Below are 23210 nucleotides of genomic sequence, written 5' to 3'. Positions count from 1 at the left end.
CGGGGAACGAATTTGCATACCGGTGGCAGGAACTCTTTTGCACCGTGCATTCCTCTTGCAACATGAGCAATGCACTCTGCAAAAGAAGCTGCAGAAAAGGCAGGAAACTTGTCCCTGCACCGGGGTTTTCCTCTGCAACAGGAAACTCTCCCGTGCAATGAAGCTGCAACTCGGCGGGGATAATTCTGGTGCCGAAGCACACACAAAATCATGCCTTTGGGTCATGACATCCACAAGATGAAGTTACATGCAAAATAAAGCACACCAAAGTGCTGATACAATTGTTGTGAAGTTCACAAACAACTGGATAAACCAGCAACAAACTGGCATTGGTATTTCTCTCTGCACTAAGACAAACAAACAAGAAACACATCATAGTCTTTGTTACTGTGAAACAACTCAACTCAACATTCACATACCTAATTTCAGCCACTAGAGGTGTGCGAAGCTTCGGTTGCCAATTTGATTAGGAGAAGATTTGGCTGAATTCGGAGACTGAATCACCAAATCTGAATCAAATTGGGAGACAACCTTCCCGCTGCTGGTTCCCAAATCGAACTAGGAGACAAAAACAGCCTCCGAATTGATTCGGAAAAGATTCGGAAAAAGATTCAGAGATTCAGCGATTTGGAAGGCAGTCTTTCAGGGAAACAGAAACGGAAAAGAGGGAGGGGTAGCAGGGTCGGGAAAGACTGACATTTAGAGTTGGCCAGTGACTGTGATCTTTCCTTGAGTCCCCTCCCAATCACAGTGCTCTGGGGGAGGGATGTAGAAACAGCATATAAGCCTGTGTCTGCAGCCTTTCTGTCCCTTTTGTGAGGTGTTTCTGCCTGAGCAACAGCATCTGAAAGGTACTACTGGACTGGCTTGGCTTCCTAGTCAGTCTCCTGCTAGTCTCTCTTCTTGGAAAGGATTGGATACAACTTACTAATTACCCTTGCCTGGAATCCCTCTATTTATCCCTATCCAATCCATTTCTTTCAACTTATTCTTCCCTCCAAACCTCTTGTTTGTTCTTGTTATTTTCCCCCTACACTTCTTAAAAAGAAATCTGTGGTTTGCTTGACAGTGTGTGATCCATCCCTGTGTAGGACATACATTATACACACTCACACACATATAGTAAACAAAGAGAAGAAGAGATATTACAGTTGTGCGCACACACACATTTTCCAACACAGCAAACATTATGAAGTATGCTGGAAAGGCAGGTGCCAGGATTTCTGGCAGGGAAGGGAGAGGGGCTAGAGGGGTAGGGGGACAGCTATAAGTTCCCTCCCCTGCCAAACATAGACACATCCTCTTTCCTGGCAGTGAGGATCCTTCTGCTGCCAGTGGGAGCAAGGAGGTGGGAGCAGTCCCTTCCTCTGCACCACCTCCACTAACACCAGAAATAGCCACCAGCACCCCAATTTCATCTCCCAGCATGAATGTCCCAGTGTCAGGATCTGAAAGCAGGGAACCAGAGCGCCCAGCAAAAGAAATTCTGGGGAACAAGGGGAATATGAATTTGTGCTCCACACCCCTCAAAGTTCCCCTTGACCCAGGTCGCCTCCAGAAGGCACCTCAGAGGAGGTTGTGGGGGCAGGTGGCTCAGCTTCTGTTGTGCCTCTGCCTGCTGAGGAGGGGGATAAGGCAGATCCCCACCCTCAACCAAGAAGCAGGGGTGTAGTAGTGTAGTCTGAGATCATTTTGAGGTGGAAGATGATCCCAAGTATGCTATCTGCCAGCACTGCCATAGGCAGATCAGCTGGGGCAAAACACTTCACCACCCACGGAGATGCTGCTGCATCTCAGGAGGTAGCGCCCCTTGCCCTTTTTCTTCCTCAGCCTGGCACCAGTGAGAATGTGCCCAAAGGGAAGTCCCCTTCTCACCCCAAAGTCCTCGTCTCCATTAAGTAGAGGCAGGCCACCCTGGAGTGGTGGGGGAAAGCTGCAGGCAAAGGGGGGCATGTTGTAAGGGTGAGCAAGGTCACCCAGAGCACTGGGGAGATGCTTGCTCTGGATGGCCAGCCCTTGTCTTTAATTGAGTGGCCACAGTTCAGGCGGCTCATGGTGCTCATAGCCCTATCCTAACAAGTGCCTGCATGTACCACTTTTAGTAGGATGGTGGTGCCCTCCCTGTATGAGGCATACAGGAAGTACTTGAGGGAGGGGATGCACAAGGCAGGTTTGCAGGTAGCTGCAGGACATCTGGAGCAGCTGGGGTGGAGATCACACCTACCTCTTCCTCACAAGGCACTGGTGCTATCAGTCAGGCCATTGGTGGGCTCTCCTTCAAGCAGAGGTGTTGGATGAGTCCCACATGGCAAGGGAAATCATGGTGGCCATGAACTGCATGATGCAGGGGTGGCTCGTTGGGCAGGATGAGCTCACCCGCGGGCTCATGGTCACTGACAATGGGGCCAATATGGTCAAGGCAGTGCATGATGTCAACTTTGTTGGCATCTGCTGTGTGGCACACAAGTTCCAACTTATAGTCAGGGGGAGGGGGACAAGGCTGCTGGTGAGGGTGCTTTCACAACCATCCATCTCATTTCAAAATGCAGGAAGGTGGCAGGCTACTTCCACTGGAGCATCTAAGGGGGCAAGATGCTGTGGGACAAACAGCCAGAGCTGAACATCCCACAGCACAAAATCATGCAGAATGTGGAGACTCAGTGGAACTCCACATACCTGATGCTCAAAAGGCTGGTCGAGCAACAGAAGACCATCCATGAGATGGCTTTGTTCGGGGAGATTGGGATCAGTGGCCCCCTTAACAAAGCAGAGTGGGATACCATCTTTGAGATCTTGGTGGTCCTCAAGTCATTCCTCAAGGCCACCAAGACCCTCATCACTGGTGATGCCCTCCTTAGCCAGGTGAACCCTGTAGTCAAGGAGCTTGAGAACAAAATGGAGAAGTTCCAGGGGATCAGTTTTCCTGGCTGGGGCAAGCCACTGTCACCAGAGGTGCAGGCACTGATGAAATGGTTGAAGGAGGGCATCAAAAAATGGCTGGATCAATTGCTGTCCAGTATGGTCCATGTGCTGGTGGACATGTGCAATCTGAAGGTGAAGGGGAGCATGTGCAGCACCAAAACCCTCAATCACTGGACAGAGGTGCTGGTGAACGGAGTCAGGGAGGCAGAAGGGCAGAGGCAAGGGGACATGGAAGAAGGGGATCCATTTTCCTGTGCCATTACTCCCAGAACCAGCACCATCCAGCTTCCTCCAGGCCAGCCACTGCCAATGTGGGCCAAGGGCATGGCTTCAGTGTTGGAGTCCAGACACAGCAGCCCCTAGCCTCAGGCAGATAGTGCCAAGGCTTCAGTGGCTGCCTATCCTGCCGAGGATGTGAAGCTGCTGGACTGTGACCCCTTGGCTTATTGGGCAACTCACAGCCAGATATGGCAAGATCTCACCAGCTTCCTCCAGGCCAGCCACTGCCAATGTGGGCCAAGGGCATGGCTTCAGTGTTGGAGTCCAGACACAGCAGCCCCTAGCCTCAGGCAGATAGTGCCAAGGCTTCAGTGGCTGCCTATCCTGCCGAGGATGTGAAGCTGCTGGACTGTGACCCCTTGGCTTATTGGGCAACTCACAGCCAGATATGGCAAGATCTCACCATGGTTGCCCAGGAACACCTGTTCTGTCCACTGACCAGTGTTCCAAGTGAGAAGTTGTTCAGCATTGCTGGGGATGTTGTGACATCTCACCATACCTCCTTGGATCCTGGTTTGGTGGAGCAGCTGGTGTTCCTGAAGGTGAACCTCCCACTGTTGGGGTTCCCCAAGCTCCACCTGCAGATGGACTGAGTGCCACCCTCCTCACTCTGTCTGCACCCATTTCCAAATTTCTTTTTTTAAAATCATTTAATGCTCTGCTCTCAGAGCTGGAGGTGGCACTCACTGCATCACCAGCCAGCAGGGGAAGAATATCTCCCTGCTGCACACCCTCCCATGCTAGGATGAACTTGAAGGTATGGGCTGGGGCTATGGAGAAGGAGGAGGCCCCAGGTTCTGAGCATGACCTAAAACTGCACCCTGTCATGGTTGGGAGGCCTGGTGGGACTGCTGGCAGCATCCAAGAAATGCCAGGACCGCAAACCTCCTTGGTGAAAGGCAGGTTGGAAGCACCTTATAACTTCCAGGCACCACACACATGCACAGTCCTGGCTAGGGAAAGCCCAGAACTGTAAGATTCATAGATTCATAGACTCTAGGATTGGAAGGGACCTCAGTGGGCCATCTAGTCTGACCCCCTGTCCTCGGCAGGCAAGAAAAGGCTCACAAAACCTGGGATCATGTGGTCCCAGCCAGTTTCCTGTCCAGTCTCCTCTTGAAGACCCCCAAGGATGGGGCGAGCATCACCTCCCTTGGAAGTCCATCCCAGATCCTGGCAACCCTGACCATGAAGAACATTTTTCTAATGTCCAGTCTAAACCTACTCTCCAGTAGCTCATGGCCATTGTTCCTTGTTGTTCCAGGGGGTGGCCTGGTAAACAGATCATCACCTACTTCATGTTGCTCTCCCCTTATGAATTTGTACACTGCCACAAGGTCCCCTCAGTCTTCTCTGGGAGTGGCTGAAGAGGTTAAGGTCCCTTAGCCTTTCCTTGTAGGGCCTTCCCTGGAGGCCTCCAATCAGATGAGTGGCTTTTCTTTGAACCCTCTCCAAGTTGTCCGCATCCCACTTGAACTGCAGCATCCAGAACTGGACATAGTACTCCAGCTGTGGCCTGACCAGTGCTGTGTAGAGAGGGTGAATCATCTCCCTGGACCTGTTTGTGAAGCACCTATGGATGCATGACAAGGTGCGATTGATTCTGCTGACTACTTCATCACATTGACAACTCATGTTCATCATGGAATCAACAGTGACTCCAAGATCTCTTTCTGCCTCAGTGATGCTGAGAAGGTTGCCCCCAGCCTATAGGTATGATGGCAGTTCTTCCTCCCTAGATGCAGCACCTTGCACTTGTCCTATTGAATTTCATCCTGTGGCTCTCTGCCCACTTCCCCAGCCTGTCTAGGTCAGTCTGGATCTGGTTCCTCCTTTCCAGGGTGTTAGCTGTACCCCATAATTTTTTGTTGTCCATGAATTTGGACAGGGTGCTTCCCATGCCCTCATTCAGATCACTGATGAAGATGTTGAAAAGCACTGGCCCTAGGACTGAGCCCTGAGGGACTCTACTGCACACATCTTTTTCAGGTTGACACTGACCCATCCACCACCACTATCTGAGTGCAACCCTTGAGCCAGTTTGCTACCCATTGTACTGTATAATCATCTAAGGCAAATCTCCTCAGTTTATTAATAAGGATGGTATGGGATACCATGTCAAAGGCCTTCTTGAAGTCCAGATAGATAACATCCACCTTGACTCCTGCATCAAAACATTTGGTGGCCTTGTCATAAAAAGAAACTAGGTTAGTCAGGCAGGACCTACCTGCTATAAACCCATGTTGGTTACCCCTCAGCATCACATTAGCCAGCAGGCTCCCACAGATGTGCTCCTTGATCATTTTTCAAGGATTTTCCCAGGGATAGAGGTAAGGCTGACTGGTCTATAGTTCCCCAGATCCTCCTTCCTCCCCTTCTTAAAGATTGAGATGACATTGGCCATCTTCCAATCCTCCAGGACCTAACCCGAGCACCATGTGCTCATATATCCTTGCTAGTGGTTCAGCTATGACACTCACTAATTCCTTCATTACCTGTGAGTGGAGTCCCTCCAGTTCTGGTGATTTGAACACGTCCAGTCTCTCCAAGTGTCCTCTTACCATGTCAGCACTGATCGTTGGTCAGCTGATGTTCCTCTTGTTGATGTCTGTGATGCATATTGAAGGTTCATCTAGATTCCTATTTAAAAAGACAGAGGCAAAAAATTAATTGAAGAGCTCTGCCTTGTTCCTGCTATCCATCACTAAGTCCCCCTGCCTGTCCTGTAGGGGTCCTACAGTACCCTGCACCCTCTTTTTGCTCCCAACATACCTAAAGAAGGCCTAAGTATTGTCCTTAATCCCTGTCGCTAGCCTGAGTTCTAGAGCTGCCTTGGCCTTCCTGACTGACTCCCTGCAGGTGTTGGTTAAGGAAGTGTACTTCTCCTTGCTAGCTACCCCCTGCTTCTACTTCCTGTAAGCTTCTTTTTTTGCCCTTAAGGTATCCTGGATGACCCTGGTTAGCCAAAGGGGCTTCCTGGCCCCTTTGCCCCCTTTGCTCTGCCATGGGATTGTCTCACTCTGAGCTCAAAGACTGGTATCCATGAGGAATGACCACCCATCCTGGACCCCCAAAGCATCTAGGCTCTTGGTTCCTAGTACCCTGCTAAACAATCCCCTGAGCCTATTAAAGTCAGCCTTTTTAAAGTTATCACCTGTGTCCTGCTAGGTATACTGCCCTTCTCTGGATACTGAATTTTATCATTTGGTGATCGCTGTCCCCTAAGTTGCCTTGAATCTGCAGGTCCCCCACCAGGTCCTCCCCTGTGGCCAACACCAAGTCAAGCAAGGCATTACCCCTGGTGGGACTCTTTACCTCCTGTGTTAGGTGGAGGTCCTAAATACAGGTTAAGAACCTGTGTGACCAGTTAGATCTAAGTGACTGTTCCTCCCAGCATATGTCTAGGAGGTCTAAGTGACTGTTCCTCCCAGCATATGTCTATGTTAAGGTCCCCCATGACTACTACATCTCTAGCCTGCACAGCCTCTGACAGCTGCCTGGAAAATTCCCTGTCTACCTCATCCTCCTGGTGTGGAGGCCTGTAGTAGATCCCCACCACCAGGTCCCTTTCCCCCCGACCACCTTGGATCCTAACCCATAGAGTCTCCGCTTGTCCATGCTCTGATCCCAAATTGATTAGGGAAGATGTGTACTGTTCTTTGACATAGAGCGCAACACCCCCTCCTTTTTTCACTCCTCTATCTCTCCTGTACAATTTATAGCCCTCTATTCCTACCACCCTGTCATGAGTAGAATCCCACCAGGTTTCAGTTAGTCCCACTGGGTCAAAGTTATTGCTCGCAAGCAAGAGTTCTAGATCCTCCTGCTTGTTTCCCATGCTCCTGGCATTTGTATATATACACTTAATTCCCCTGGTGGCTGCCTCTTGAATGCCCTTATACTGTTGTCTAATAGGTTCTTTGATTCGTACCTGGCCTGATCTTGTGGGTATCTCATGGTTCAGTGTTCTGTGGATCCCTCTGTCCTTGTCCTCCCTTTCTTTGGGAGGCCTGAGGCTTACTGGTTGCAGTGGAGTTGTGAGGCTGCAGGTGAGCTTAGCTGCCTGGGATGCCATCTGTGAGGCATGGGCCACAGTGTAGGGGAAGGTTTGTGGAGGGAAGGTATGGAGCTATGAAATGGATTTCACCCCTAGACATCAGGGGCCTAGATGGGCAGCCTCCCACCTGGGTAACATCTGAATTGGTTTTCCATCAAGGCGTGGTGGGTGGTTGGCCCAGAAACAGGTGGGTGGGCCGAGATCTCACCTGCCATCTGCTGTTAAAGGTCCCCCGTTAAAGGCTGCCATCCCTGCTGGTTTCATCCTGCTCTGCCTTTGCACAAACAAGCTAGAGAAGGGTCTTTGGGTCAATCGGATATCTTGTATTAGACCAACTGAATAGTTGGAGAAATATATCTTAGCAAGCTTTTGGATTTAAAACCCTTTGTCAGGCTGAGGAAGCATCTGCAGTTTGTGTGTGTGCTCTTCCTGGGTTGAAGGAATAGCAAACAAGCCGGAGGCTGGCATGCAATGTAGGAAAGAAACATTTTCATTGATTGGCTTTCTTGCCTGCATTGCATGCCAGTCTCTGGTTTGTTTACTATTGCTTCCATCCAGGAAGACCACACACATACTAACTGCAGATGCTTCCTCAGCCTGATGAGGGGTTTTAAAACCCAAAAGCTTGCTAAGATACATTTCTCCAACTATTTAGTTGGTCTAATAAAAGACAACAGAGGTACTTTCGACTGGTCTGTGCTGGGGCCAGGACCCAAGGTGGGGGGGTCAAAGGGCCAGGGGCCCACTGCAAAGAGTGCCCAGAGCAAGAGGCTTGGGATTCCAACTGGCCTGAAGGCGGGGCCAAGGCCTAAGGGGGAGCCAAAGGTACCAGAGAGGGGACCACAGGTGGAGGGGGTGAAGGATGCAATCTGTGAGGCATGGGCTACAGTGTAGGGATGGTACAGATCTGTGGAATGGATGTCACCCCTGGACATCACGGGCCTAAATGGGCAGCCTCTTGCCTGGGTAACATCTAAATCAGTTTTCCCTCAAGGCGTTGCGTGAAAAGAGGGGTGGGCGGTTGGCCCACAAACAGGTGGGTGGACCAAGATCTAACAGGCACCGGGAAGGCCCCTTGCTACAGGCTACCATCCTTGCTGTTTTCATCCCACTGTACCTTAACACACACATACAAAGTCACATATGTCATGAGTTTTGCTTTCAGAAGCTTGAGGTGCAGCTTCCCAGAAACCTCTGCACCAATCTCCTTGAAACCTGGCAGGCTTCATAGCCTCAGAAGGGGCTACCACGCCTGGTTTTTTTTGTCCCACTGTGCCTTAACACACACACAAAGTCAAACATGTCATGAGTTTTGCTTTGAGCAGTTTGAGGTGTGGTTTCCCCCAAATCCCTGTACCTGTCTCCTTGAAACTTGGCAGGCCTCATGCCCTCAGAAGGGGCTACCATCCCTGCTGTCTTCATTCAAATCTGCTTTAACACACACACAACATGACTTTTGGTTTCAGCAATTTGAGGTACAGTTGCCCAGAAATCCCTGGATCTATCTCCTTGAAACTTGGCAGGCTTCATGACCTCAGATGGGACCACCATCTCTGCTGCTTTCATCCAAATCTGCCAAAAAAAAGACAAAATGATAGGTATTTCAGTGATTCCCCATTATGATCTATGGCCGAATCACTGACTCTCTCAAAATCAGCGCTTAATCTTCCAAAGCTGATTCGGCCGAATCGATTTGGGACAGTGGTCTGAATCTCTGAATCGAGCCACTGTCCTCCCAGTTGGCCAAATCCAAATCTGAATTGAATACTTCTCTAGTCACACAGGCCTATCATCCATCCTATTCTGTATAGGATGGCAGAAATAACAGGAATGAATTTCATTTACTTTTTTCTGGCCATTAATGAATTTGAAGGTAGATACCACTGATAAGATTATCCTAAATTCTCTTGAGTACATGAGGCCTGTAAGCAGGTTACCTAGCCTGCTGGCTTCTACAGGCAGATTTTGCTCCCTGATGAGCTCCTTTAGTAAGTCCTCCCAGGTAAGAAACAGTCTTTAAACAAGAAACAAGCAAACAAAGCCAGCAACAAGCAAATCCTTCTTTCCTCTCTGAAGGGGTGTGTCTACACGTACATTACATTTGGGAACAGTTTACTTGCAAGTAAACTACTTGTGAGTAAAAGCTCCCAGGCAGGTGTCCACACATGCAGGGAAGCAGGAGTAGATTTGCTGCTAATGGCAGCAAACTGCCCCTGCTTCCTGGGGCTCTGCAATGTGCCTCTGCTGTCACCAGGGAGAGCTCTAGGCACCCCCTGGCTGCTAACTCAGGGTCTAGAAGGGAGCACCAGGCCAGGAAACAGCTGTCCCCTGGTTGGGGCTAGAACAGTGCTCCCTGCCCCCAGTGGGCTGCCTGATCCTGCGGTGGGGACAATGTGCCCCTACCCCAGCAGAAGGGAGCTCCTGGCCCCAGCTCCTTGATCTGGGGCTGGGGACTAGGAAAGAGCTGGAGTGGGGGGACAGGTCACAGCCCCCTGTCCCAATCCACTGGTGGGGCAGCTAGCAGCAAGACCTCGGCTGGGCGGTTAATCACCTCCCAGCCAGGGCATGATCCCCTCCCAGATCATGGCAGGGGGCTGGGACCTGCCTCATCCCTGTGGCCCTTTTCAAGCCCCATGCCTTGATTGCCTGATTGGAGCACAGAGCTGGGACCTGCCTCTGACCAGGACAGTTCCCAGCTGGGGAGCCTGTTTCCTCCTCAGGTCCATGATCACAAAGCTGGGTGGGAAACAGGTTGGGGAACATTTGGATGAGCAGGAACAGGATCCCAAGCCCCTGCCAGCAGGGAGCTCCTAGCACCAGCCATATGGTCATGGACCTGGTGCTGGGAGATCTTTACCGCCCAGCCCAAGCTCCACAGTCATGGGGGTTGGGCTGGGAGATAAGGATCTCCCAGCCCCACACTCATGATGGCCGAGTGGGGGCTGGGAGCTAGCACTGGGAGATAAGATCCCCCAGTCCCCCACTTGTGATGGCAGAGTGGGGGCTGGGAGATAGGTATCTCCCAGCTCCCACTCTCCAATTGCATTCTTGGAGTGGGGGGCTTGGAGCTTCATGCTGTTGGGGTAGGGGGATATAGTCCCCACCAGGGCAGAAGATTGCTCCTTTCCCCTTGGAACTGCCTGCTGCCAGGGTGGAGTCTGCCACCAGACCCTGGCTGGGGACTATGTCCCTCTGCCCTGATAGCAGGGAGCTCTACAGCCCCTGCTCTGAGATTACTCCACATCTGAACATGACTGTAGAGCTCAGGCTGGGAGATAAGGATCTCCCAGTGCTGGCCCCACAGTCACAGACCTGGTGTTGGGAGCTCCCTGGGCTAGGGAGTCTGTTCGCTGCCCAGCTTCATGATCAGATCTGGGTGGGAAACAGGCTCCCCAACTTGCTCCCCACCTAGATGTTCACTCAGCTGAGCAGAGAACAAGCTCCCCAGCCTGTTCCCCATCCAACTCTGTGCTTGTGGAGCTGAGTGGGGAACAGGCTCCACAGCCTCTGCCCCACATGCACGGTGTGGGTTGGGAACTGTCCTGGTCAGGGATAGGTCCCAGCCCTGTGCCCCAATCGGGTGATCAAGGTATGGGGCTTGGAAAGAGCTGCAGGGGTGGGGTAGATCCCAGCCTCCTACCCCAAACTGCTGGTGGGGCAGTTAGAAGGCAAAGTAGGTGGTAGCTGCCCTACCAGAGAATTGGGACAAGAGGCCTTTCTTCTGCAGCTCTATCCAAGTCTCCTGTTCCTGACTGGGGAGCCAGAGCCAGGAGCTCCTGCTGCCAGGGCAGGGGGCATTGTCCCTGCCCCAGCAGCAGGCAGCCCTTGCGGGCAGGGTGTAATGTTCCAGCCCCAGCCAGGAGACAGCGGTCTTCTTGCCCAATGCTCCCTGCCAGCCCCTGGGCTAGTGCCAAGGGGGAGCCCAGAGCTCTCCCAGGTGGTGGCAAGGTCCCATTGCAGCTGCCATTAGCAACAAATCTTTTCCTGCTTCCCTGCATATGTAGATAGCTGCCTGGGAACTTTTACTCATGAGTAGCTTACTCATGAATAAACTGATCCTGGATCAAATGCATGTGTAGACACACCCTCTGTGTGTAAAGCTATTCTACATAGAAATTGTTTCTTTTTCTCTTGCTTACTCTTCTGGGAGCAGTTTAAAACTCCTAGTGGAACACTTCCTGCCTATCTAAATGCCTGGTAGCTGGGGTCTTTCAACCAGGGCTGACTGCTTCCTTTTGAAGGGACAGATTGACCTGTTCCAGGACAAAAGAGGGTTGACTTTCTTTACCAAGTGAAAAGGACTGAAGCTAAGGTTAGCAGTGTACTGGTGTTTACACTGTTTTTCTTGTTGTGAGGGTTTTGATTTAACATACTTTTCTTTCCTATTGCATCAGACACTGCAACCTTTGTTCAGATTTATATCAAGTCCTGTGCCCTTGGATTGCAGTTCACTGAACTATGCTAAAAGCAACTATCATTGGGCACTTGTACACATGATGGAGGTTTAGTCCTCATGGTTTTATTCTATGCCCCCTAAATTGAATTGGTGGGTTTTTATTTGAAACCCACCATTTCAATTTTCTGTAATGTTATACTGAGGGGCCTGATCCTCACTTTTTTTTTTTTTTTTGGATGTGTAGCCTGTGTGCTGCCAGGGGGCAAGGTCCCAATGGGCTGAGCAGTCCCTGAGCTGCAGGGGACCTTGGTCCTTCCTTCCACGGCAGTGGCACCCTCCAGGTCTGCTGAGTGGACTGCTAGCAGGCTGGGTGCTACCCCAGCTCAGAGGCAGCACTTGGCCCAATCCAACTGTTCCCTGAGCCTACCCAGGAAGCAGCACCCAGTGGGCTTCCAGCAGGCATGCTTGGGGAATAGTTAGATTGGGCTAGGTGCTGGGGCAGTGCCTGGCTCTCTAGCAGCCCACCTGGGCAGCCCCAGGGGGAACTGCCACTGCAGAAGGAAGGATTGGGGGCCCCCATGGCTCAGGGGTTGCTTAGCCCACTTTCAATTCACACCCCCCAACCATGGGAGAGGTGGGCAGGCTCCGTGGCAGAATGCTACCTCTGTCTCTACCCAAAAACTCTGCTATGTGACAATTTGGTTAACATGATCCCTGCAGAGGGCAGACATCCCATCTCTTTAGGTAACCTGAGTTGGATGCATTCCTGAGGGAGGGGGGAAACCTGCTCCCTCTGCGGACATGACTGGCATCACATACGTGGGTGGGGGGCTTAGGCTCCCTATTGTTCTAAGCAATGTCAGTCTACCCAGCAACCAGTGATGCATTTCATATTGGTTGGCTAGCAGCCAACAGGTGCTGGCCTCCATTGGACCAGGTAAATGGGACCATAAGGTCTATATAAGTTAAGGACTGCCCAGGAGGAGGGGCTTTAGCCATGATGAAAACTTAGAGAGAAGCTGGACCATCTGAAACTTGTTCTGCCTTGAAACTCATGATCAATGAACTGCCTGTCTCCAGAGGGAATCTCCACCTGCCTCTGGATGATAATTGTGAGTAAGCTACCTGAGATCTAACTAGATATATAGCTTGCAGTAACTCAGATGAGTGATCAAAGGCTACCCAGCCATGCCAGTTTGCTCTATGGGATTTCTCTGATATTGTTCTACCTGGTAACCTATTCCAAACCTATTCCTTGTAACCAATAAAGTTCTCCTTTGTCCCTAGCATGGGAGACTTATTGGGAGCGGGTCTAGTTTATGCCTTGGGGTCCCCTTGGTTTGGCTGACTAAGGGAGACCACTATTTGTGTTTCAGAGTGAGGGAAGCACCCCAAGTTCTTGGAGTGGGTCAAGTACCCTCAAGGGCTACTAGGCCTGTGTTTCCCAGGGGGCAGAGAGCCAGGATCAGTCCAGGCCCTGCGTGGTGGTAGCATTACCCCCAGGCTAACGGGTGTGTTCCAGGAAGGGGATTGGCCAGATATGAGGCACCCTCAGGAAGGCACTCAGAGACTGGAAGGTGGTCGGGCACAGTGAGGTGGGTGACTCAGCACAGGAGCACCCTCTACTGGCCTGTCACATGCTCCACTGAGAAAAAAGGTATCAGGCTCCTCATTGCTTCTGTCTTCAGCAGGCAACTGCTGAAAGCAGAAGTGGCAAGGGGCCCCATCCTTTTTTTTTTGGTTGTAGAACCTGCCCACTGCCTCTTTCATGGCTGGGGGCAAACTGACAGCTGGAACACACCAGCTGGAGAGCTGGCTGTACTATAAAGAAATCTTATTGAGCGTACAGGAACAAACCATCTCAACGTGCAGAAAGACTAGCAAGTACAGCAGAAGACTGGCTTGGCTTAGCAGGGAACTCTTCAGTAAACTAAATCACAAAAAAGAAGCTTGTAAGAAGTGGAATCTTGGACAAATAACTAGGGAAGAATATAAGAGCATTGCTCATGTATGCAAGGATGAAGTCAGGAAGGCCAAAGTGCAACTGAAGTTGCAGCTAGTAAGGGATGTGAAGGGTAGCAAGAAGGGTTCAAGAGGAGGATCAGGGAAAGTGGTGCTTGTCATGCTTGGGGAATAGTTAGATTGGGCTAGGTGGTGGGGCTCTCTAGCAGCCCACCTGGGCAGCCCCAGGGGGAACTGCCACTGCAGAGGTCACTAGGTTGCCTCCCCCATTCACTAGGTTGCCTCCTTTACTGAATGCGGGAGGCAACCTAGTGACAGAGGATGCAGAAAAGGCTGGAGTGCTCAATGCCTTCTTTGCCTCAGTCTTCACAGGCAAGGTCAGCTTCCAGACTACTGCATCGGGAAACTGGGGGAAGTGGGCTTCTTTAGTCTAGAGAAGAGAAGTCTGAGGGGGGATTTAATAGCAGCCTTCAATTACCTGAAGGATGGTTTGAAATAGGATGGAGTTAGACTGTTCTCAGTGGTGGCAGATGACAGAACAAGAAGCAACAATCTGAAGTTGCAGCAAGGGAAGTTTAAGTTAGATATTAAGGAGAATTTTCTTACTAGGAATGTAGTAAAACACTGGAATAGGTTAACCAGAGATGGGGTAGAAGCTCTATCCTTGGATGTTTTCAAAGCCTGGCTAGACAAAGCTTTGGCTGGTATGACCTAGTTGGGACTGGTCCTGCTCTGAGCTGGGGTTGGACTAGTTTACCCCCGAGGTCCCTTCCACCCCTAACTTTCTGTGATTCTATGATCATTGCAAACCAAACTACATCTGGATGTAGTTTAGTTTGCAGTGATGCAAACTCATCTAAAACCCTCCAAACTGGCACATGTGTAATGGTGATTCCACACAAATGACATTTTTGTCACATGAATATCATTACAACCATCACAGGCAGAAGTGTTCATCATGATCAGCAGAGAAATAAGTTTAAATGAAATTACTTAGGGCTTTTCCTAAAAGCTAGGGGCACCTACTTAGGCCATTTAGAAGTTCAGTTGTCTAAACTTGCTATATTCTCAAGAGTATTTTGCCCACAAGCTCTGGTACCTAGGTGCATCTGCATCCCACACAGTGTTATACTTACTTGTTTTTATCAGTATATTAGTGCCATGCTCAAGCATCTGACAGAAACAAGACATCTGTAGAGTTTTTCAGATGAAAAAAAAATGAATGCCAGCAATAAAATGGGAACTCAGAGGTAAACACATTCATTTTCATTTGGAAGTGACTTTAGTTAGTGATCTGAACATTAATTCAGAGGCCTTTAGGTGGAAGAAACACCTATGCATCACAGCAACAGAAATATAGTACAACTGGCACCAGACACTGCAGTACCATTTCACCTAACAGTATTGACAGATGTGAAAATCTGAAGGTAAACTAAGGATTTTCTTGATATGTGAACTGTTCAATTTATACCTGGGTACATTTCTTACAAGAACACTAGCTTCATCTACAGACACTTGTGGGTTCTTTCATACTGTTGGCTACAAAACCCAGCATGAATTAACCATGTTAACCTCTTAGGCCAATTTTTGACTGGTGTTAAATTTGTTATAGTTTATAACCTAAGTATTTATAAAGGGAATAGTCATAACTCTAAATATTAAATTTAAGTGTGGACAAATACTTCACACTGTAGACTGGCCATTGGAGACATCTGTGCTAATGAGCTACAGTCATCTATGCTCAAGATTTGTTTGATTTAAAGTTAATTAGCATGTTCAAGGTGTAGCAGTGCAAAACCATCATCTTTGTGCTCAACCCTTCTGTCCTTGGCCATATTCTTCGACTTGCATATGAACTTTCAGGATTTAAATAAGTTTATTGTGCATTTTTCTCCTGTTAGCATCCAAGAGCCAATTCAGCTGGAGAGCAAAGAAGGATTCTTCTCATCATCAGAAGCAATGCTAATTAAGTTCTTGCTGAGAACCTTTATCTAGTACATCTCTACACATCAATTGCACCTTAACGACACCTATAATAAGCCTCCCTTGGGTCAGGATTATTGGCAATGACTGATGATTTATTTGGTTTGTAAAGTCCTTGAGGATGGCACAGTGTCTTTTCCTGTGTCTCTGTCAGTGCTTAATAAATAATAATGATTAACAGTAATTAGCAAGAATCATTATATTTGAACCAGAAAGAACACAGCTAGGCTTCATATTCCAGGCTGAGTTTGGTATGTTAGCAGTGAGTTAAATATATTTTTGCAAGTAAATTGAATGGACTTTGGTACTCCCTCTTCCAAGTGCAGGCACACTTTTGTACTGATTTGGGGGTGTAGGATCATTCAAAGACCCACTGAGCAAGCTGTAGGAGGATTCCCACTGTCTCTGGAAATTCTTGAATGGTGAACAACTTCTGCAGTGGCTTTTACACTTCCCCTGTCTTCACAATGGGTCCACACATAGTAGACATAGGTGGAGAAAGTTTAGGTGACCAGAACTTTTTTGGTAGTGTAGATACTAGGGCGATGAGAAGCTTCAGTAGCCGATTCAATTCGGAGGAGATATGCCCTGATTCAGGGGCTGAATCTCCGAATCCAAATTGAATTGGGAGGCCCATTAAAAGGTATGAATCAAATCAGAAGCCTCCAAATAGATTCAGAAGCCTCTGAATCAATTCAGAGATTCGGGTGGCCCCCCTCGATGCTGCAGGTGGCTGGACCTGGGCTCCGTGCCAGTAAGTAGGGAACTGGAGGAGGGGGAAGGGACCATGGGGGGGCCTCTGCCCAACCCCATCCCCCACTGGGCAGTTATTACCCATGGATGGGACTGTTTATTTTTTTTCTTTTTGATTAATGAATACCGGCGGTATGGGTGAGGCTATTAGGGGAAGGAGGAGGCCTCATTTTGCAGACCCACTACGCAGTGAGGACCCCAGCGCCAGCAAGGGCGCGGCTTTTGGCGGGGCACAGACCCCGGCACCTGAAGGCACGATCTTAAAAAGGTCCAGGAGGTCTGGTGCACCTGTAGTACAGTTTTATTTTTTGATATTTTTTTGGATTGGGAGGCTGCAAGCTCAGGGTTATCCCTTGGTTTTGAACTTGCAACCCTTTAGGTGTGAGGCTGGCACCCAGGCCTCTGGGCCAGGCTCCAGACTGAAGCAGAAAAGGGGCCATGAGCCTCAAGACACTGGAAAAAGCTAGAGCCTTGGAGTCAAGCCCTGTTTAGTGAGTTTAGATGGAGAGGCCTAGCTAGAGAAAAACAGGGGCCAGGCCAGCGTAGATGAAAGGCCCCAACATACCCAGAACAATAGGCAGTCTCCCACTCGCAAGAACATCATCATAATAATTTCCATCAAGACGTGGCAGAATAGTATAGGCGGGACCCTAAGAAGGCTCCAAGGGCACCCCACATAAGGTGCGGATTACCAGGAAGATGGCTCTGGGGAGGGCCACCTGTTACACCCTCTCCCCTGAATGGATGAGAAGTGGGGGCAAGGCCGAATGCAGGACTCTGTCCCTGCCCACCCTGATGCCCCCCCACTGTTGCTAGGCCCTGTCAACAGCTGGGAGGGGAGGCAGGTGGACATGGGCCAGGCAGACCCAGAGCACAGGGGTGGGGTGGGGTTGGGGGGAGTGGTGCTGGACTCAGAGCACAGGGATCAGGGGGAATGGGCTCAGATCGGAAGGGGAGGTAGGGTGGGAACGGGCCCAGACTTGGTGGGGGCGGAGACAGGGGAGCAGGGCCAGCCCTGAAATGCAGCGGGGAGGTGGGGGCCAGACATGGGCCTCTTCCCACACACCCATCATTCTTGGTGGGCAATTGGCTAGTATCTGTATAAGGATTGTATATGTATGCGTATATATAAAAATACTTGTGGATTATCATGTTCTATATCCCCACACCTTTAATACTTTTTGCTTCAGGGGTCATTTCAAATTAGACAACTGCATTGGAAAAAACAAAAAATTATGCACAGTTCTATTTGGAAATACCTGGGTGACATTCAGAACAAGAATAGATATAACCCAACTTCCACACTGTTGAATTTTAGGCACACTAGAAGTAGTGGTATAGTCTAAATATCTAGCTGCTAGCTAACAGAACAAGAAGCATTGTAGAAGTTACTTGGTGCTGATTTTTTTTCTAGATTGATTTATTGTTTACAACTGAATATGTGAAAAAAGAACCTACAATAAGCTGATATTTCAGAAATTTTGACTTTCATTTTTTTTTTAAGTCAGAGTAAGAGAGAGCCTTCTAGTTATGCTGCTACTTCTGGTCAAACATATAGTACTTCTCCATCTGGAACGCCACTAAGTACTGCCACTGGAGCTACCTCTGACCCCCTGAAGACATACAAACACTTTGTGAAAATTACCTTATGTCTGCTCGAACATCTATTGCTGATTGCCCACCATGGCGCCACTCCCCTTCTCTTTAGCCTTACTGACAGGGTAAAAAGAGAACTCCTATCTCCAGACTTCTCATTATGATCCACAGTGTGGTGCCCTTAAATAGCACCCTCTTTGTATAAGTCTAATTGGCCAGTATATAGTAGTTTCTATTGGTTCCATTTAGTGAATGCACAGCACACTGTATGTGCATGCATATAATTTATCATGTCAACGTCATTTTTTTTTATACAGTATTGTTCTTGCTTTTCTTCTTCTCCCAACAAATTATTATTCTATGTGAATTTCCTTTGTAATTAAGTGGTTTGGTTGCTGTTCCAAGCTCTCTAAAATGACAAAAGGAAAACTAAAATAGCTGCCTCCTGAAATTGGTTTACATTCAGCAGGGTTGCCTACCATTTGCTTAGACCAGCAGATGTCAGCCTAAATTGAAAAATGGAAAAGAAAATACTGTATCATAATGTTAGTGTCTCATATGCCAGATGGGAGTTTTATATAACGTGGCAGGAGCAGTTAGCCAGCAGCGGTTAAAATTCAGTGTTGGAACTAGCATGATGACACTGCATGCACTGATACAATTAAGTTCTATAATCAAAAAATGCTATTATAGATCAATGATAGTTTAATTTATGAGGATTGATTTTGTTAATTCAAGCAGTTCAAAAGGCACTGTTAAAGCTTCAGTCCATTTAACTATGTCTGACTTGAATCTTGCTCACACTATCAGAAGATAAATGACTACATATCACTAATACCTTTCTATTTTTCTTGTGTTTGTCTATTTATTTCAACATCTGTCACTTAGTGTGAATTTAATTTAAATGAGAAGTGTTAGCTGCACAGGACACAATTTTGGGATCCAGATACCTAACCTCCAGTACAAAACATGATGTGTATGCATATGTGTGCACGCGTGCCCACACACACACACACACACACACGTGCGTGCATGTGTGCACACAGCTCCCCCACCCCCCGCCATCCTAACGTTACTGTACAATAACAGTTTGACAACTAAAGCTTCATAATAAATGCTTTATTGCGGTCATGTTGGAATGTTCAGAAGAGAGAGTTTGCTCTGAAAGCATGTATGTGCGTTCGTGTGTGAAGGATGGGAGGCAAGGAAGGACAAGAGTGGGAGTCTGACAGTTCTGAAGCAATGATAGGGAACCCCACCTTATCATTGTAATGGCTAAATATCTTGTTTGTTTATCTTAGTCCAGTAAAGGTAACCACAATGTCAATGTTGCCTCATGATTTTATCAAAAGTCTCAATATTGGGCATTTTTCTTAAAGCTCCAGTTTCTATAGTCATATTTTATGTGAATATATTAACTATAAATATATATATATTTAATTTTCTGGGTTTTTTTTCTATATACATTTTTATATAAATAATTTTCTGTTTTTTTGTTTTGTTTTGTTTTTTTTGAATCTCATGATTTATAAGCCAGTTGTAGGAACGTTTGAGACCCAACAGGTGATTTTAAAAGTTTATGACAAACAAAATGGTAGTGCTAAACATAAAACCAAATTCCATGACAAAGTGACACACCGTGTAGAAGCCCTTACCTGGTTTTAAACAGGTTTTGGGGTTTTTTCCAAAGGAAATCCTTTGTAGGTTTTCCCTAATATAGAATCAGTTCTAGGATCTTCTTGCCCAGTTTAATAGATGGGCCCTGTAGCAATTTGTCTGCGAGTCATCCCAGCACTCTCTCTGATATACAGGGTCCAACCCTGCAGTGGCCTGTGACCTTTATAATGAGCATCAGTAAGCCTGTACCACTATGGTCAGGCAAGTCAGTGGCTGGGAGGATTTCCTCTCTCCTTTAATCTTTAAAACTCTATTTACCGTGATGGTGGAGGAAGGGGGCTTATGTAGAGCCATCTCAAGTATGCACCCTTAGAGGGTAGATATGTATTCCACAGGAGCCTAATGGAATTGGAAAAACATTACTGCATGAATGTAACTACTGTGTGAACTGTTCAGGCTGTTTGAAAAGCAAATAAATCATGGTCATCACCATCATCCAGTAAACAAGTGTCATATCACTGGAGATTAGAAAATATAAAGCTTTCCTCATATGTACTTTGTTCCAACAGCACAGGCAGTGAGAACAAAATTAAATGTGCTGCAATTAACTTTGGTCTTGTGATTTGGAGGAGGGGAAGAAGTGGGGAGCCAGATCTTTGGCTGGTTTCAGAGCAGTTTACATAAAGTCAGTTGAGCTATGCTGATTTAGACCAGCTGAGGAGTGGCCTCATTGTTTCTTTTATTAAGAGGTGACTGCAAAGAAGGTGTCTTTGTAGTTATGCCATTATGTAGCAACCAGAACTAAAATGGTAAAACATTCTGTATCAATCAGTAAAACAACCCCCACCCCCCCAAAAAAAAACAACCCCACAACAACCCTGAAACCCCCAGAACAAAACAAGACACAGCAGCACAAAACTTCAGCCCATGAGCTTAATTCAAAAAGTAATCCTGCGGTTTTTGTCTTTCACTTTCTGACCTCTGTATGCCTATAGCCATCCTGTGTGCGTGCGTGTGTGCATGCGTGCATGCGTGCATGCATGCATGTGTGTATTCAGGCAAGCGCACACATACACATGCATGCATGTATATAGCTGTTAAAATTTACATCTCCCCCAGATTGCTAGAGGAAGGTGATTTTGGTCCCAGAGATCTCATTGGCTACCAGATAGTGTAGACATTCTAGTTTCATCCCAAACCTCCAAATTCTTCTGATTAAGTTGTGTTCTCACTCTTGGCCCCCTCATTATACCTTTACTTCTCTTGCAGCTCCAGGTGTTCCTCCTCCCTCTGTAGCAGAAAGCCCCTTTTCATTTTGCCTGCAGTTGCTCTCCCCTCCTTGGATATGTTTTTCCTCTTCTACCTTTTCTTCCTTCCTCTTTCTTTCACTTTAAGATAAGGAATTGTGTTTTGAAATTTGTATGTGTGCATTTTGTATCTCCCCTTGTATTTTGGTATTTTTATCTATTTGTGTGCCATGGCATTACTTTTGTAGCTTATATTTTATACTCCTCACCTTTCAACTTTCAACTAAATGTGTTTAGTTTCATAATTAGGTTATACCTTGTAACCATGTTGACAAGGGCAGGAATCAAACTGCCCTTCCCTGTATCAGGCTGGCCCCTGAAAGAGCGAGTGAATCAGTGATTGAATGTGTAACACAGTAGCAGGCAGCAATTAACACCTAAGGAAACTGTGGATCAACCAACGGAAGAACTCAGTAGAAGACAATGTAACAACCGGGAAATCTCTAAACGTCACTGTTCAAGGGCTAGAAGCCCTGGCCTGAGTTAATCAACGCCGGGGACCAACTTCGGGGCTGAATATCTCCAGATCGACCGCTCCCAGAGCCCTATTCAAAATTCATCAACGGACTCCCAAACCTGCATGTACATGCAGATGTACATGCAGACGACCCCTGGGGCTAAGAGATGCCATCTAGTAGCCACCGAGGGGGGGGAAGTCCCACAAGGGTCAACAACCCCTGGATTGGGCAACCCTGAAAACTGGGGAGTCACCAAAGTCTGCCAGGGACAGATAAAAAGCAGTGAAAAGTGACCCTCAGTGGCACCCTCTTGATCTCCAACTTGACCAGCACCCGACCTGTCCAGCCAGAAGAACCAGCCGGTGACCCCCTTCTGGAAGATAACACCACGCTGAAAGAAGCCTCAAAGACAGACTCCAGCACCTGTGGGATAGGTATACCTGACTCTTGTAGCTTGCTAGTGTGTGTGTGTGTGTGTGTGTGGAAGGACCAGCCCCAAGGTTTATGGTTTAACTTAGTACAGTGTTTCAATCCACCTAATAAACCAGAATTTTAAGGATCCTGAGTTGGACATTTGTAGCCAACACCCCTACCCAGACCTGAGGGGCAGCCACAAGAGAACCATCACTTTCCATTTCCAGTTCTAGAGGTGCTTTAGTTTCTCTCCATTCCTGGGGCTGCAGGGAAAAGTGACAAGCAAAGGAAAGGCTGACTTGTGCCAAAGAAGAGAACAAAGGTACCCTGAACTGTCAAACTCTCAGCATTGCCAACTCTCACGATTTTTGGCATTGTTCTTAAAGTCTACACTTCAGGAATGTGAAAAACTTAGCTCTTTCTTTTACATATATACATGTTTGTTAATGGCTATATATATATATATATAAGAGAAATTTTCATGTTCCCAAAGCATAAACTTTAAGAGCAATACCAAAAATCATGAGAGTTGGCAATATTGAACTCTTGTTGCTTCCTCCTCTCTTCTTACAAGCACTATACCAGCTGTTCTATCCTCCCATACCCATACACAAAAAGTCCTCTCATCTCCTTAGTGCAGAGTGCTAGTGCTCTACAACAGCCTGATTGGCTTTTTTTTCTTTTTCTCAGGAATGGGGAAAAGCAGCTAGTTAGAGGAGGCTTTCCCCAAGCCAGGTTGAAATTTCCATTCCAAGTGGATATTCCTATGTTATCCTAAAACTGACTCCAGCAAGGGACAAAAGCATATAACTTATTATGGAATCAAGAGAACTGGCAACACATGGATTATGCTCCAGAATAGAGCAGACTGGTTTGATCACTTAATTCTGGTAATTTTTTATTCCCTCTAAGGAATTGCACCATCTTTGGTTTACAGACTTCTCTGAAGCTCTTGATTTTTAGAATAGCATTTCTGGACCTCTGATTTTCAGGGGTGGATCCAAAGGGGACACAGTGGTTTGGACACAACCCCCTTTTCAATGGATGCTACCACAGGAGCAGCAGCTGGGGACTTTTTAAAGCTCCTGAATTGGGTAAGAATTGTTCCCCACTCTCCCTCCCTCTCCATGCTGAACAGCACCTCCCCTTCCCTTCCCTCCCTCTGCCTTTCCTTATCATGCTGCTCCTTCTGGCTGGCCCAGAGACAGGGGTAGGGGTCAGGGAAGGTCCAGATCTGCCCATATCTCCAGCTGGGCAATATGGTGAGCTGGGATCAGCCAGGGACAGCCACAGTGGTTGGTGGGTTCTGCCCACTGTGAACCTGCCCACTGCTGCACTGTTGCTGTCCAGCCAAGCCTGGCTTCTCTCACAACTGATCTGGAGTGGGACAGGAGCGATTCTCAAGCTTCTCTCTCCTTCCTGGTCAGCTGGGGACAGCAGGGACAGTGGCAGCAACAGGCCATGGA

Source organism: Alligator sinensis, unplaced genomic scaffold, assembly GCF_000455745.1.
Source record: "Alligator sinensis unplaced genomic scaffold, ASM45574v1 scaffold125_1, whole genome shotgun sequence".
NCBI lineage: Eukaryota > Metazoa > Chordata > Crocodylia > Alligatoridae > Alligator > Alligator sinensis.
This window is presented reverse-complemented; position numbering follows the sequence as displayed.